The 13,464-nt window shown below is 48.3% G+C and overlaps 1 protein-coding gene across 10 annotated transcripts in view; it reads left to right on the top strand.

Annotated features, from left to right (window-relative positions):
• TRERF1 (transcriptional regulating factor 1) overlaps positions 1-13,464 on the top strand; it is a 209,925-nt gene that overhangs the window by 73,229 nt on the left and 123,232 nt on the right. For 9 of the 10 annotated variants that reach the window (XM_027524008.1, XM_027524009.1, XM_027524007.1 and 6 more), the window contains exon 3: positions 13,070-13,152. The exons of the other annotated variant lie outside the window; for it this stretch is intronic. The gene's annotated coding sequence lies outside the window, so the exon portion shown is untranslated. The remainder of the gene's footprint in view (positions 1-13,069; positions 13,153-13,464) is intronic. 10 annotated transcript variants of the gene reach the window in all.

Genomic DNA, 13,464 nt, shown 5'->3' with positions numbered 1-13,464 from the left:
TGAACAAATATTTATTGTGTATACTGCCAGGCACTGATCTAGATTCTGCCACTTGATTAGAACTCTGTTTGGTGGTGGAGAACCACAGCGCCTCTGAATATGCCCTGCCTGGCCTGGAAGAGTTGCTTTTCCTTGAGCCTCTTGAGTTTTCTCCAGATTCCTAGGGATGTTAAAGTCTTGAGTGATGGCTCATGGGAAAAGTGCATTGGTGCTTCTGTCTTAAACACTGCTGTTCACACCCTGCCTCTGAGGGAAGGGATGGAGTGAGAATAAGACAGGGCTGTGAGTTCCACCCCATGTATCTGGCAGATGGACGCGGCCCTGGCTCTGTCCATCAGAGTCCCAGAATGAGATGACCGGCAAAGGGTTTACTGGGGAGACTTTAGTGAAGGGGAGTATTTAGAGAAGGATGGTCAGGGTTAGGGAAGCCAAAGGGTAGGCAGGCACCTGTGGGGTTGGCAGCAGTGGGAAGCTGCTATCTCCCCCTTGGCTAAGAGGACAGAGCTCTGGAGTTGGGGAGTTGGGGCCCCTGACAATAGCTGTGATGCTGAAGGGATACAACCACTGCCAAGGAAAGTGTAAGTGTTAGTTGCTCAGTTGTGTGTGACTCTGTGTGACCCTATGGACTGTAGCCAGGCTCCTCTGTCCATGGGATTCTCTAGGCAAGAATACTGGAGTAGTTTGCCATTTCCTTCTCCAGGGGATCCTCCCAACTCAAGGATCAAACCCAGGTCTCCTGCATTGCAGGCAGATTCTTTATCATCTGAGCCACCAGGGAAACAGAAGGAAGCGGGGAATAAATGCTTTCCCTTTGCCCAGTTCAGCTGGAAGCTTAGGGAGCCCAGGTGCTGCAGTAGGTGGTTCAGTAAGGCAGAGAAGCATGTGTGCTTCTGTGTGTGTGTGTGTGTGTGCGCGTGCATGCGCGGCTGAGAATACCCACCACCCCCTGGCCGCTGGGGCATTCCAATGCCCATCTGGCTCTTATACACTTCTTAGGTTATTCAGGATGTGCCTGGTCAGGCAGTGTCTCCTCCCTCCCAGCATCGTGGCTTATAAAGAAGAAAGTACCCTGTCGACATCAGCAGGGTGAGCACTGGGTGTTTGACTGTAGCAGGAATAACATGATGTTCATTGACAGCAGGCACGCAGCATCCTGAGCATTTTCCGGGCATCCTCTTGTTCAGTCTTCGCAATGACTCCAGCAGGCAGGCATCTTCAGAGTGGGACTGAGGGAGTTAGTGAGTTGCCCTGTTGCAACAGCTAACAAGAGGCAAAGTTGATTTTGTCTTTGTCAGTCGCTCTGACAAAATCAGAGCAATTTTGTCTGACTCTTGCATGCACACGTGTACCCACCACTGCCTCCCTGGGTCCCCTTCCCCCGCAGTGGGGCCCTACCCACACTGTGGTCAGTGCTGCGCTTGTGCTGGGATGGTCTTCCCACTTCCTCTCCACTTGACCCAATTAAACCCACTTTTGGGACCCAACTCAGATCTCACTTCCTCTGCAAGCCCTTCTCCAGCCATTCCAGCCCCCACGCCTCCCCCGCGCAGGCAGCGGCAGGGGACTGCCCACTATGCCCTCCAGGGTGTGTTTTCCGGCCATTTTGAGAGTGTCCATCTCTTCAATCTCCAAGAAGGCTCCAGCTTCCTTCAGTACAGATCTTGGGTCCTGAGTGTTCTTGGAACCCTTCCCTTGCTCTGAAGTTTTAATTGAAGAGGCTAGAGTAACTATTCCAGGGTTCAGGGGACCAACAGCGATGGTGCCCACGGACCAGTGACATGGGGGAGATGCCATTACGCCTGCAAAGCCTGAGGGAACTTATTCAGAGGGATCTGCCCCAGAGCCCAGGGAGGGCCGGGGCCCTGGGAGAGGGGCCGAGTGGCAGGCGGTGATGGATCGGAGGGCTGGTTTTCTCCTTGGTTAGTAAATGCCCACTGAGAGCCAGCAGGGAGGGTTCTGTAAAAGGAAAGAGAATAAGCTAGAGATGAGGAGCTTACGGTCTTGTTGAGTGTTTTCAGGAGAGGTGACAGACACGAAGTCTGCGACAGCACTGTGCTTTCACAGAGCTGTATCTCCCCCCGGGTATCAGCCTGGTGACCACACCCAATGGAGGTGGACATGTGAGGAGCTGGAATTGTCGCAAGTCTCCTTCTTACAGGACAGAAGGTAGGGAGGGTAGTCCCACGGCCCCCAGGAGGATTTCCCCAAAGGCTTCACACAGGCCACAGAGGCAGCGGGGTGGAGCATAACCAGTCTGTGTCTCGACAGTTTTAAAGCCTCACGGTTCTTTTGAAATGTCTCTGAAGGTTCTTGGAACTTTGTATAATTGCAGACATCTTTCACCTTTGGGCCTGACACCGAGGAGAGGGCCAAGCACCACGTTCCCCACTCTCTCCAGCCTGCCCCAAGCATCACCCGAGTACTTGGTGTTGCACAGGAAGAACCTCAGTGTGGTGTTGCTTAATCTCATTTTTCTCTATTCCTATTTTTTCCACCCACTCCTGTTAGCCTCAGCCCATATACACTGGAAGGGCAGAGTGAATTGCGGGGAAGCAGTTGGAAGGAGGAGTAGCAAATGGAAGGCTAAGAGCCCTTCTCTTGGGCCTCTCTGTGCTGGCCCTTGTATATTTTGCTAAACGTCTTTGGATTTTTCTTTCTGCTGAGCCTTGGATGGCCAGGAGGTGCTTCAGACATTCTAAATGCCTCTTCTTCCCCAGAACTTATGACACACCCTCTGAGCTCCAGGCCCTCGAGCTCATGGTTCTTGCTACCTGGAAAACACGCTCACCCTCTGCACTGCCTTGTTAGATACTAGGGAGCAGTGGGGTCTGTGGAGAATTCCACAGCTTTCCCTCCATCATGAGAGTTTCTGGGCTCCCGATCTTCAAGCTGTGGGTTTGAATGTTACTTGGAGGAGGTGTGGCTGCTTGCTTTGGCAGAGACTCAGGAAGGAAACAAGTAAGGGGTGGGTGACACAGCCTGGGTGAAACTTAGAGGCAGGAGCCAGTGGAGACACTCAGGAGAGAGCAACTGTTCCGTGTGGCTGAAACGTGGGGAGAAGGGGAAGATGAAGCTGAAAAGGCCAGCTGGGCCCCAGAAGGGACTTGACCGCTGCACTTGGGCTTCTTTTCTACATCAGTTCTTGGGAAGCGCCAGGGCTTGGGTGTGGCTGGGGTCAGTTGTAATGGTAGATTTGCCCTCTGGGAAGGCTGCAGAAGCCAAGACCTGACTGGGGAGAAATTTTGCATTTTTCAAAAAAGGAGATATTTCTGCATATCAGACTGAATCATGCTCTGGTGCTGTGGCGTCTTGATACTGTGTAGGTTTCAGAGATCAGATAATGCTTTGGTACAGTTTTTAAACTTTCAATATTCTTTATTACATAAATAAAACATAATAAAGATAAGCAAAGAGAAAAAGGAAGTGAAATTAACGTCACCCATCATCCCGCCACCTAGATATGGAAGCCATAAAATAACTTTGAGAGCATGAACACCGTACTCAACGAAATCTGGTGGCCAAAATACTTTGGCAACCTGATGTGAAGAGCTGACTCATTAGGAAAGACCCCCACACTGGGAAAGATTGAAGGCAGGAGGAGAAGGGGACAACAGATGGCATTACTGGATGGCATTACTGACTTGGTGGACATGAGTTTGAGCAAACTTGGGGAGTTAGTGATGGACAGGGAAGCCTGGCGTGCTGCAGTCCATGGGGTTGCAAAGAGTCGGACATGACTGAGTGACTGAACTGAACTGAACTGAAATATCATTTACGTTGAAAACTTGGGTATGGAGACTTCCCCGAGACATGTGTATTTACAAGGTGGAAGCAAACTGTAGGTGTATTTTGTAACTTGCTTTGTTTTATTCTATGTGTGCATGTATGTGTGATTTTTATCCCGCTTAAAAATTACATGCTTGCCTCAAACTCAGACTGAAGGGTATAAAGAGAAACCCCCTGCCCACCTTCCCACTTCAGCCTCTAATCCTACTCCTCAGAGGTCGCCTCTTTAAAAATTTCCAGTGCATCTTGGAGGCATTGTGCTCAGTGAAAGAAGTCAGATAAAGACATAAAACTGTATGATATCACTTATATGTGAAATCTAAAAAATAAAACAAGCTAGTGAATATAATAGAAAAAGAAGCAGACACAAACAAGTGGTTTCCTGTTAGGAGCAGAAGGTGGGAGGGGCAAAATAGGGATAGGGGAGTAAGAGGTATAAACTGTTAGCTATGAAATAAGCTACAAGGATATATTGTACAACACAGGGAATATGGGCAATGTTTTATTACAACTGTACATGCAATATAACCTTTAAAAATTATGAATCACTATATTGTACACTTGTAACATTTAATATTGTACAGCAACTAGACTTCAATTTTAAAAAATTTCCAGTATGTCCTTGATGATGGAGAGATTTGAAAGGGATAATGTGTATGGAAGAATGAATTGTAAATATTGAATTTTGTGACTCATATAAATATTAGCTGTCATGCATTGGTCAGGAGAAAGGCCAAGGGTGGGTTTGGAGGGACTGGGAAGTAGATTGTGGTCAAGGAAGGGGTTTTCAGAAATCAGTATTGTGGAGGTCAGGAAAGGGGAAGATGGAGAATTTTTGAGTTCCTGGGTCGTATCTGGATTTGTCCTGTGGGTGCTGGTGAGGGGCAGGGTGAGTAGAGGTGAGTAAGACTGTGAACAGGGCCAGCTATGGTCCAATCTTACCTCCTGGGCGTGGAGAGATAGATGGTTTGGGGTGGAGAGATGGCAGGCATGCAAATAAGCATGAGACATGTCAGGAAGCAGTGACAGTCACTGATAGATATTTATAAAAATACCCTTGTTTGACAAAATGAAAAGTTGGCATGTCTGTGTTAGTCCCCCAAATTAAAAAAAAAAAAAAAAAAGGTTTTAACAATTGGATGAATACTGAAAATCTGAGCAAGGTAGCAGAACTGGATGGAGGTTTGTAAATGTCATATTTGGTTCAGGTTTTGTATCCGGCTATGCAACTTGGGGCTGCACCTTAATTTTTTTAGATCTCTGTTTCCTTATCTGCCGTAGATCAGGAGTCCTCAACCCTGGCTGCACATTAAAATCACCAGGAAACTTAAGAGAAAAAACCAATGTCAGAGCCCCTGTACAGTCCAGGTGTATCCAAATCTCTGGGAGTAGGGCCTGGGAATTTTTTGTTAAGTTTCCTTCCAGTTTGGGAATTTTTTTATTGCAGCCAATGTTGAGAATCTCAGGATTAGGATCATCCTAATTGCACATTTTTGTCCTAAAATGTTATGATTCTACATCTTATATCCTACAATGTTGTTTCTTTCAGATACTGTGCACAAAATATTATAAACTTCTCACATATGAAGAAATCTTACTTTTTATTAAAAAAACAACAACAACTCCCCATAATTCTCATCAGGCCAGTGGTATAATGTCAGTGTCCTTTGTCCAGTACGTCAGAATCATAAACGTAGTAAAACATGAAATAATTGTTGACCCAGGAGTTGAAAGCATGGACTTTCACTTCTCATTCCCACATTTTTAAAAAGGTACTGACACCTCCATTTGTAAAGAAGACCCTGAAGAGTTCAGAGAGAAGACATTACTGGAAATGTGTTTTGCTAGAAGAATTGTGTATACCGTAAGTTCAAAACGAGGAGGTCCAGTCTCGGGTGCCTTTATTGAATCTAAGTTCTACATGGAGTAGGAGGTGTTTAAAAAGAGGAGGTCCAGTCTGGGGTGTCTTTATCGGATCTAAGTTTTACATGGAGTAGGAGGTGTTTAAAGAGAGTCGGTGCTGTTTTATCTTCACCATTGAAGTTTTTGGTTTTGTCTCTTCCTAAATGAGTCATTTTTTAAAAAGGAACCTAACTTGGGGAGGTGGGGAAACCACTGCTGGGAGGTGCCAAGGAGGGGGCGGGCACTGAGGCTGACAATCAGGGAACTGAGTTCACAATTGGGTGGTTGACCCAGGAGGGGCGGAGCTAAGGACCTGTCTGCCCAGGGCGTATCAGGACCAGTGGGACAGTTTGGTGGTAGTGATGGGGGAGTGGGAAGCGGGTGGGGAAGTTGGGATGAAATGGTAATGATGTTGTTTATTAATTTACTAAGTATTTTCTGGAACACACCCAACAGACATAGGGCCTGGTATCAAGGCTCAATCCACATGTGCTAGGAAATTAAGAACACAGGGGAAGGAGCTTTCTAGTTTTCACTTCATCTGGGGACGGACACAAATCATGGAGGTCAGGCATGTCTGTATTTCTTGCCTTTGCAAGTAAGCGATCTGAAATTACAGTGTCCCGTACCGGTGTGAACAGTACAAGTGAAAATGTTAGTCCCAGGCAGGATTTCAGAGGAGGAAACATGGCAGCCTGGAGAACCCATGGTGGAGGGCCAGGAGGCCCTCCTGGGAGCCAACCAGATGTTGGTGGAGAGCCCTGTGGGACCTCCACACATCACTTCCTCGTTCTGTGCTAATTTCTCCCACCTGAGAAATGATCTCAACACCTGAGTTCCCCAGATCCCTGAGAACTGATCAAAGTGTCCACTGCTCCTGATGCCTGGGGAGGGAGGAGAGGGACAGAGAGTGGGGAGATGTTGACAGGCTCCGCGTGGAAGCCAGAAAACCAGGGCAGCTGTGTGGGATTGGTCCCTGTGCTTCGTATGAGAGCGGAGCACAGGGCGGGTGCTCTGGGCACTGGGAGGAGTTGTGTGTCTGTGGAATGTTGACTGCGCACGCTCCTTATTCCATACCTACCCCTGCCCCCAGAAGTGCTCATTTCCATCTTTTCTGAGTGCTGTCAACCTCCTGCAGTTGAGCTAGCGTGTTTTCTAAGCTTGTCACAAACTTCCTGTTTAGGTCTGATCTGGGGCTTGGTGTGTTTCGAAACCCTGGCACTGACAGAAGTCCAGTGCTTCTCTCTTCGTGGTCATGAGGAGCTCCTTTTGTCCTCCTGCCTTTTGCTGATTTTGGCCACCCTTCTTTGCAAACCTTCCCTCTGGGAAATGCTCTCTAGCTTCTGCACTAGCTCCTCTTAGGGAGGGTTGAGAGCTGTGAGATCTGAAGGTTGGAAGAAGGGAGAGCAGCATACTTATAGGGCCCCTTATATAATGCCAGGCACTGTGCTGGATGTGTCTCCACATTTCTTGTTTTATTTAGGCTTCACATTAGCTCATGCAGAGCCAGACTCAGAGAGGGGAAGTGACCAGCGTAAGTTAGCCAGCCACTATATGACAGGGTCAGGGTTTGATCCCAGGCTTGACTCCAAAGCTCCTGGTATTTCCACTGTGTCTCGAGGACCACACTGTGCCTTTGGTTCCATGGGTTTGGGGAGATCTTGATTTCTTAGTGGGCATCTTGGTGGACAGGATTGCCTTCCCCTCCATAGGTTCCTCCTGGACCCTTGTTTGTTTGTTTTTAGTTTAGAGTATAATTGCTTTGAGGGCTTCCCTGGTAACTCAGCTGGTAAAGAATCCGCCTGCAATGCAGGAGACCCTGGTTCAATCCCTGGGTTGGGAAGATCCCCCGGAGGAGGGCATGGCAACCCACTCCAGTATTCTTGCCTGGAGTATCCCCATGGACAGAGGAGCATGGTAGGCTACAGTCCATGGGGTTGCAGAGTCGGGCACGACTGAGCGACTAAGCATAGCACATAATTGCTTTACAGTGTTGGGTTGGTTTCTGCTGTACAACAGCGTGAATCAGCCATAAGTACACACATGTCCCCTCCTCCTTGAACCTCCCTCCCACCCTGCAGCCCATCCCACTCCTCTCGGTTGTCACAGAACACCAGGTTGAGCTTCCTGTGTTACAGGGCAACTTCCCACTACCTCTCTGTTTTACATGTGGTAATGTATATGTTTGGAGAAGGCAATGGCACCCCACTGCAGTACTCTTGCCTGGAAAATCCCGTGGACGGAGGAGCCTGGTAGGCTGCAGTCCTTGGGGTCGCTGAGGGTCGTACACGACTGAGCGACTTCCCTTTCACTTTTCACTTTCATGCATTGGAGAAGGAAATGGCAACCCACTCCAGAGTTCTTGCCTGGAGAATCCCAGGGACAGGGGAGCCTGGTGGGCTGCCGTCTATGGGGTCGCACAGAGTCGGACATGACTGAAGCGACTTAGTGGCGGCAGCAGCAATGCATATGTTTCAGTGCTACTCTCTCAATTTGTCCCACTCTCTCCGGCCCCTGCTGCGTCCCCAAGCCTCCCAGAGCCCTGTTATTCAGGTGCTGTCCATTCTGTCTGCATAGACTCCTGAGTGCCTTGTTGACGTTCACTTTTCCCAACCATCCTCCTGCTTTGGCCCCGGAATTCTTAGAGTTAAAAAAAAAATTATTGGAGTATAGTTGCTTTACAACCGTTTCATCTGTGCAGTAAAGTGATTCAGCTATATGTATAATATATCCCCTCTCTTTTGGATTTCCTTCCCATTTAGGTCACCACAGAGCATTGAGTAGAGTTCCCTGTGCTATACAGTAGGTTCTTATTAATTCTCTATTTTATACATAGTAATGTATATATGTCGATCCCTGTCTTCCAATTCATCTCTCCCCCCCACCCCTTTCTCCCCTTGGTGTCCATACATTTGTTTTCTACATCTGTGTCTCTATTTCGGCTTTACAAATAGGTTCATTTGTACCATTTTTCTAGAGGGAATCTTAATTTTTTTTTTTTTTTTTTGCGTTGTCCCCAGCTGATAGTTGAAATGGGTTAGGGCCAACTCCCTATTTCCCAGAAGTGGAGGATCCTCTTCCCTACGTTTACCATCCTGCTGGTCACTGTGAACTCCATTCAGCCAGATTTGAATTGCTCACATTTTAAGCTCTTCCCATGAAGAGGGAGGAAGATAGGATATCTGTGTGAGTGCAAGCAGATAGCTAAGCAGGGGTTCCAAGACCTTGAATATGCAGGAGGTAGGCAGAGAGCTCCGTCAAGCCACCCTCATTATTATCATGGTGGCTGTTCCATGGTGTCAAACTCTGGGGGCTCCTACAAAGGAAGAATAGTTACCCTTCTAAAACTTCAAGAAGGCCCTGTGTCCCTTCCCTTACCTGTCCCAGTTCTCTTGTATTTTCTTATATTTATACTTCTAGAAGTATATCATCTGCACTCCATCAGAATTGTTCTGTAGATCAAGTGACATCTACCCTTGTAGGCTCTGTTAAGCAGTGGGCAATTCCAAGCATTCAACACATATATTAATTACCCTCAAGGGGTGTGCCATCTACTCGGAAACTCAGCAGACGGAACACTTGCCAAGAGAAGCTAAATGCAGTGAACTCACAAGAACACAGATTGCTCAGCAAGTTGGGACTCAAATAGGGTGCTCAGAGGGGTGGAGCTATGGGGATGAGGGAGGGGATGAATGTCCCAGCACTGGGACCTTGAGGGGTGCATGGGGTGGAGCAGAGCATGCATGTGGGAAACAAGAGTGAAGAAGGATCCTTCCGGTTACATAGGACAGCAATGGGTAAAAACAGTGCTGTGAGCTATTATAAATACTCTCCACATATTCAACAAGGGGAGAAAACAAGATCAGAAAAGAGAAGAAAACAGAAGATGTTAAAAAAGATTCCAGTGGAACTTTTAGAGCTGAAAGATACAGCATTGGAAACAAAAAAACATACTGGATGAGATTAAAGTAGATTAGACACCAACTTGAAGTCACGGCAATAGAAACTGTCCAAGAAGAAGCACAGAGATATTTAAAACAAAAGCATAGCATTGACTTGTGGGACAACATTAAGTGATCAGACATATCTGTAAGTGAAGTCTCAGTGGGAGAGGGAAGAATACTTGAACAAATAATGGAGAAAAATTTTCATAATTCTGTGAAGACTATAATTCAATGATTGGAAAACTGTGACTTGCAAGCCAACTATGGCCTGGAGCCTATTTTTGTATGTAAAGTCTTATTGGAACAGAAAAACCAAACAAGACAATGGTGTGGGAAGGTTCATCTGGATGTGTCCCCTGAACCAGGGGGGATGCTAGAAGGTCAGTTAGAAGACGTTTATTATATTAAATTTTAGGAATGAAATGTTGAGGCCTTGGACCAGGGTGGAGGTATGAATATAGACAAGAAGAAAGAGAGATGGAAGATTTCAGACCCCGACTGGGATTTGACTTGCTGCCTGTGAGACCTGGAGCACGTGACTTCGTTTCTTGAGGCTTAGTTTCATCAAGTGTAAGCAGATGTTCAGAACACTGCACGGGACTAGTGTGTGAGGGTTTTAACTTGGGTCGCACCCAGCACACAAATGTGAGAGGCAGGATTGGTGACTGACGGGGAGGAATCAGGGGAGCGGAGAATGAGGACCGGAAGGGTTGAATGTGGGGGCCTGGGAGAGTGAGGCAGCCCAGACAGAAAGGGGTGGCGCTGTGTGGGGTCCCAGCATTCTTCATTTGGAAAAGGCCCATCTCCTAAACTCAGGCTGCCACGGGCTTGTCCCAGAAACCCACAGCCACATGGACTGTGCGTGTCTGAGCCCACGGCCTCTCAGCTGCGACCTCAGTGATGCTGGCCTGTGACCTGCTCTCTCTCCTGTCAGGGTGGATACTGGGTGATGTGAGGGAGACCTGTGGGGGTGCTGGGTTTCAGGGCTGACCCTGAGAGACGTTCCCCACCGTCCCCACTCCCTCCAGTCCCCCTCCTGTCTGTCCTTGGTCACTCAGGAGACAACCTTCCTTCAGTGATTTCAGCCCCTCGCTCAGCAGCAAGCCCACCCAGGTTCTCTCCTCTCCCGTCATGCCATGATCTCCAGCTGGGCTCATCCCATCTTGGTTTCCTTCCACTCAGAGGAGGACATGCCCCTCTTCCTCCTGGCCAGAGGGAACCTTCTTCCTGCACCCAGGGACTCACTCCTTCAGTTCCTGGGACCTCACCCCCTGCAGTCATGCTGCTGGAGTCTTTCCTCAAACCTTCACCCCCTCTTTGTCTTTTGCCTCTCTTCTTCCTTCCCGTTCTTTCCCAGACGGAAAGAACCTACCCTTGGGTTTTGGTCCTTTACTGAGGCAGCCCGCTCAGGCCGGCTTCTGCCCTTGGGAGGTGTGAGGGGTGCAAGGGAGGATGCGATGGGTTCGCTGCACAGGGCTCCTGCTTCCACATGAACTGCTCTCCATGTCACCTGTGGCCTCCATGTGACCACACCCAACACACACTGTGGTCCTTATCTTTCTGGAGCCTTTGCTACTTCTGACACTGTGGACAACTTCCTCCTTCTTGCAACTCTCTTTTCTCTTGCCTTCTTTCATTCTGCAGATAAACCTCTCAGCCACTATTTCTTGAGCATCACCTGTGTGCTGGGCTCTGGGGCATACCATACTACCAGGTCCCTGCTTTCAGGGAGTTTCTAATCTAGTGTGAGGGGAGATGGATAAAAATATAAATAAAAGTCAGGTGGTGAAGAGCGAAACAAGGAAAGATACAGCCGGGAAGGGGGATGGGTGCTGGGGTTGTTAGGAGGGTCTTACTGAGAAGGTGACATTATCATGGAAACCTGCAGGAAGTGAAGGATGCCTGGAGGAAGAGTACTCCAGGCAGGGGACAAGCACATGAAAGGCCTGGGGTGGGAGCCTGCTTGGGATGTTAGAGGAAGCCACTGTGTTTGGGGGAAACTGAAGGGCAGAGTAGAAGAGAGGGGTTCAGGGAAGAGGCTGGGCCAGGTCGTGTGCGTCTCGTGGGACATTTCAAAGACTTTGCCTTTTACTTTGAGAGAGATGAGACACTCTAGGAATGTTTTGGGCTTCCCAGCTGGTGCTAGTGGTAAAGAACCCATTGGCTAATGCAGGAGACATAGAGACATGGGTTCGATCCCTGGGTCGGAAAGGTCCTCTGGAGGAGGGCATGACAACCCACTCCAGTATTCTTCCCTGGAGAATCGCAAGGACAGAGGAGGCTGGCAGGCTACAGTCCATGGGGTCGCAAGGAGTCGGACACGACTGAAGTGACTCAGCACGCACACGGGAATGTTTTGAGCAGAAGACTGATTTTTAAATGATCACTTAGGAGGCTGTGAGGAGCCTAGTGTATTAGTCTGCTAGTATTCCAATAACAGAGTACCACAAGCTGGGTGGCTTAAAGAGCAGGAATTTATAGTCTCATTGTTCTGAGGCCAGGAGTCCGAGAACAAGATGTCTGCAGGGCAACACTGCCTCGCAGGCTCTAGGGAAGGACGCATTCCAGGCCTCTCTCCTAGCTTCTGCTAATTGCCTGGCTTGTGGCAGTGTGACTCCAGTCTTCACATGGTGCTGTCACTGTGTAGGTGTCTGTGTCCAAGTTTCTCCTTTTTGTAAGGACACCAGTCACATTGGATTAGGGACCCACCCTGCTCAGTGTTGAAGAACAAAATGGCAGTCCACTCCAGTGTCCTTGCCTGGAGAATCTTATGGACAGAGGAGCCTGGTGGGCTGCAGTCCATGGGGTCACAAAGAGCCGGGCACGACTGAGCGACTAACACACTTACTGCTCAGTGTATGATGTACGACCTCAGCTTAACAGCTCATGACATTGCCTTCGACCCTATTCCAGATAAGGTCATGTCCTGAGGTTCTGGGCTTAGGACTTTCATGTAGGAATTGTGGGGAGACACAATTCAACCTATAACCCAATTCAACCCACAATATATGGATTATAACGGGCAAGGATGAAAGTATGGGGACCAGCTAGGAGGTTAGAGCAATATGCTAATAAGAGAAGCTTTTTGGACCAAAGTGATAGCAGTGGAGATGGTGAGAGTCTGCATGTATTTTGCAGATAAAGCTGACATCATTTGCTGATGGGTTGGACATAGGGTGTAAGGGAAAGAGGGGAGTCACAATGACTCCTGGGTTTCGGAACTGAGTGACTATTAGTTTAGAATTGAGTGTCTTTCTTTCTTAAATCCTCTCTACCCCCAGGAACCCTGCAAGGGCCTCTCACCAGGCAGGTCCTTCCATTGCTGGGTTCTTCAGGGCTCCATCCTTAGCTGCTTCTTCAGTCCCTCCTGGTTGATATGATCTGTCCCCATGGTGAAGCCAGATATCCTGAATGTACTTTCTGGGTCACCCCTACAGGCTCTGGCTCTGGAGGATGCTGAAAGAGGAAGACACAGAAGCAGGACGACCCTGAGAGATTAAGCCTCTTAATCGTGAAACAGGTAGCTTCTCTGACATTCTGGGTGTTTGAATGCTCATTTCTTTGATCCTTGTGGTGTGGAAAATGCCCCACAGATTGGAGGTCACCTGCACTGGGCCTGGACACCCACAGGCGTGTGTGCATTCCAGGCAGATTCTTTACCTTCTGCGCCACTAGGGAAGCCCCCTCAGGGGTGGATATCCAGGCGCAAATGGAAAATACCCGATCGACCAAGAGATGCGCTCTTAATATATTCTCACTTGGAATATATTAAAAGGGATGTTTCTACTTTAGAACCCAAATAGGGCTTTTCGTTGATTTGAGTGAGTGAAAC

Source organism: Bos indicus x Bos taurus, chromosome 23 (assembly GCF_003369695.1).
Source record: "Bos indicus x Bos taurus breed Angus x Brahman F1 hybrid chromosome 23, Bos_hybrid_MaternalHap_v2.0, whole genome shotgun sequence".
Classification (NCBI taxonomy): Eukaryota; Metazoa; Chordata; class Mammalia; order Artiodactyla; family Bovidae; genus Bos; species Bos indicus x Bos taurus.
Note: the sequence above shows the minus strand (reverse complement) of the source record. Positions and strands in the feature narration are given on the sequence as shown.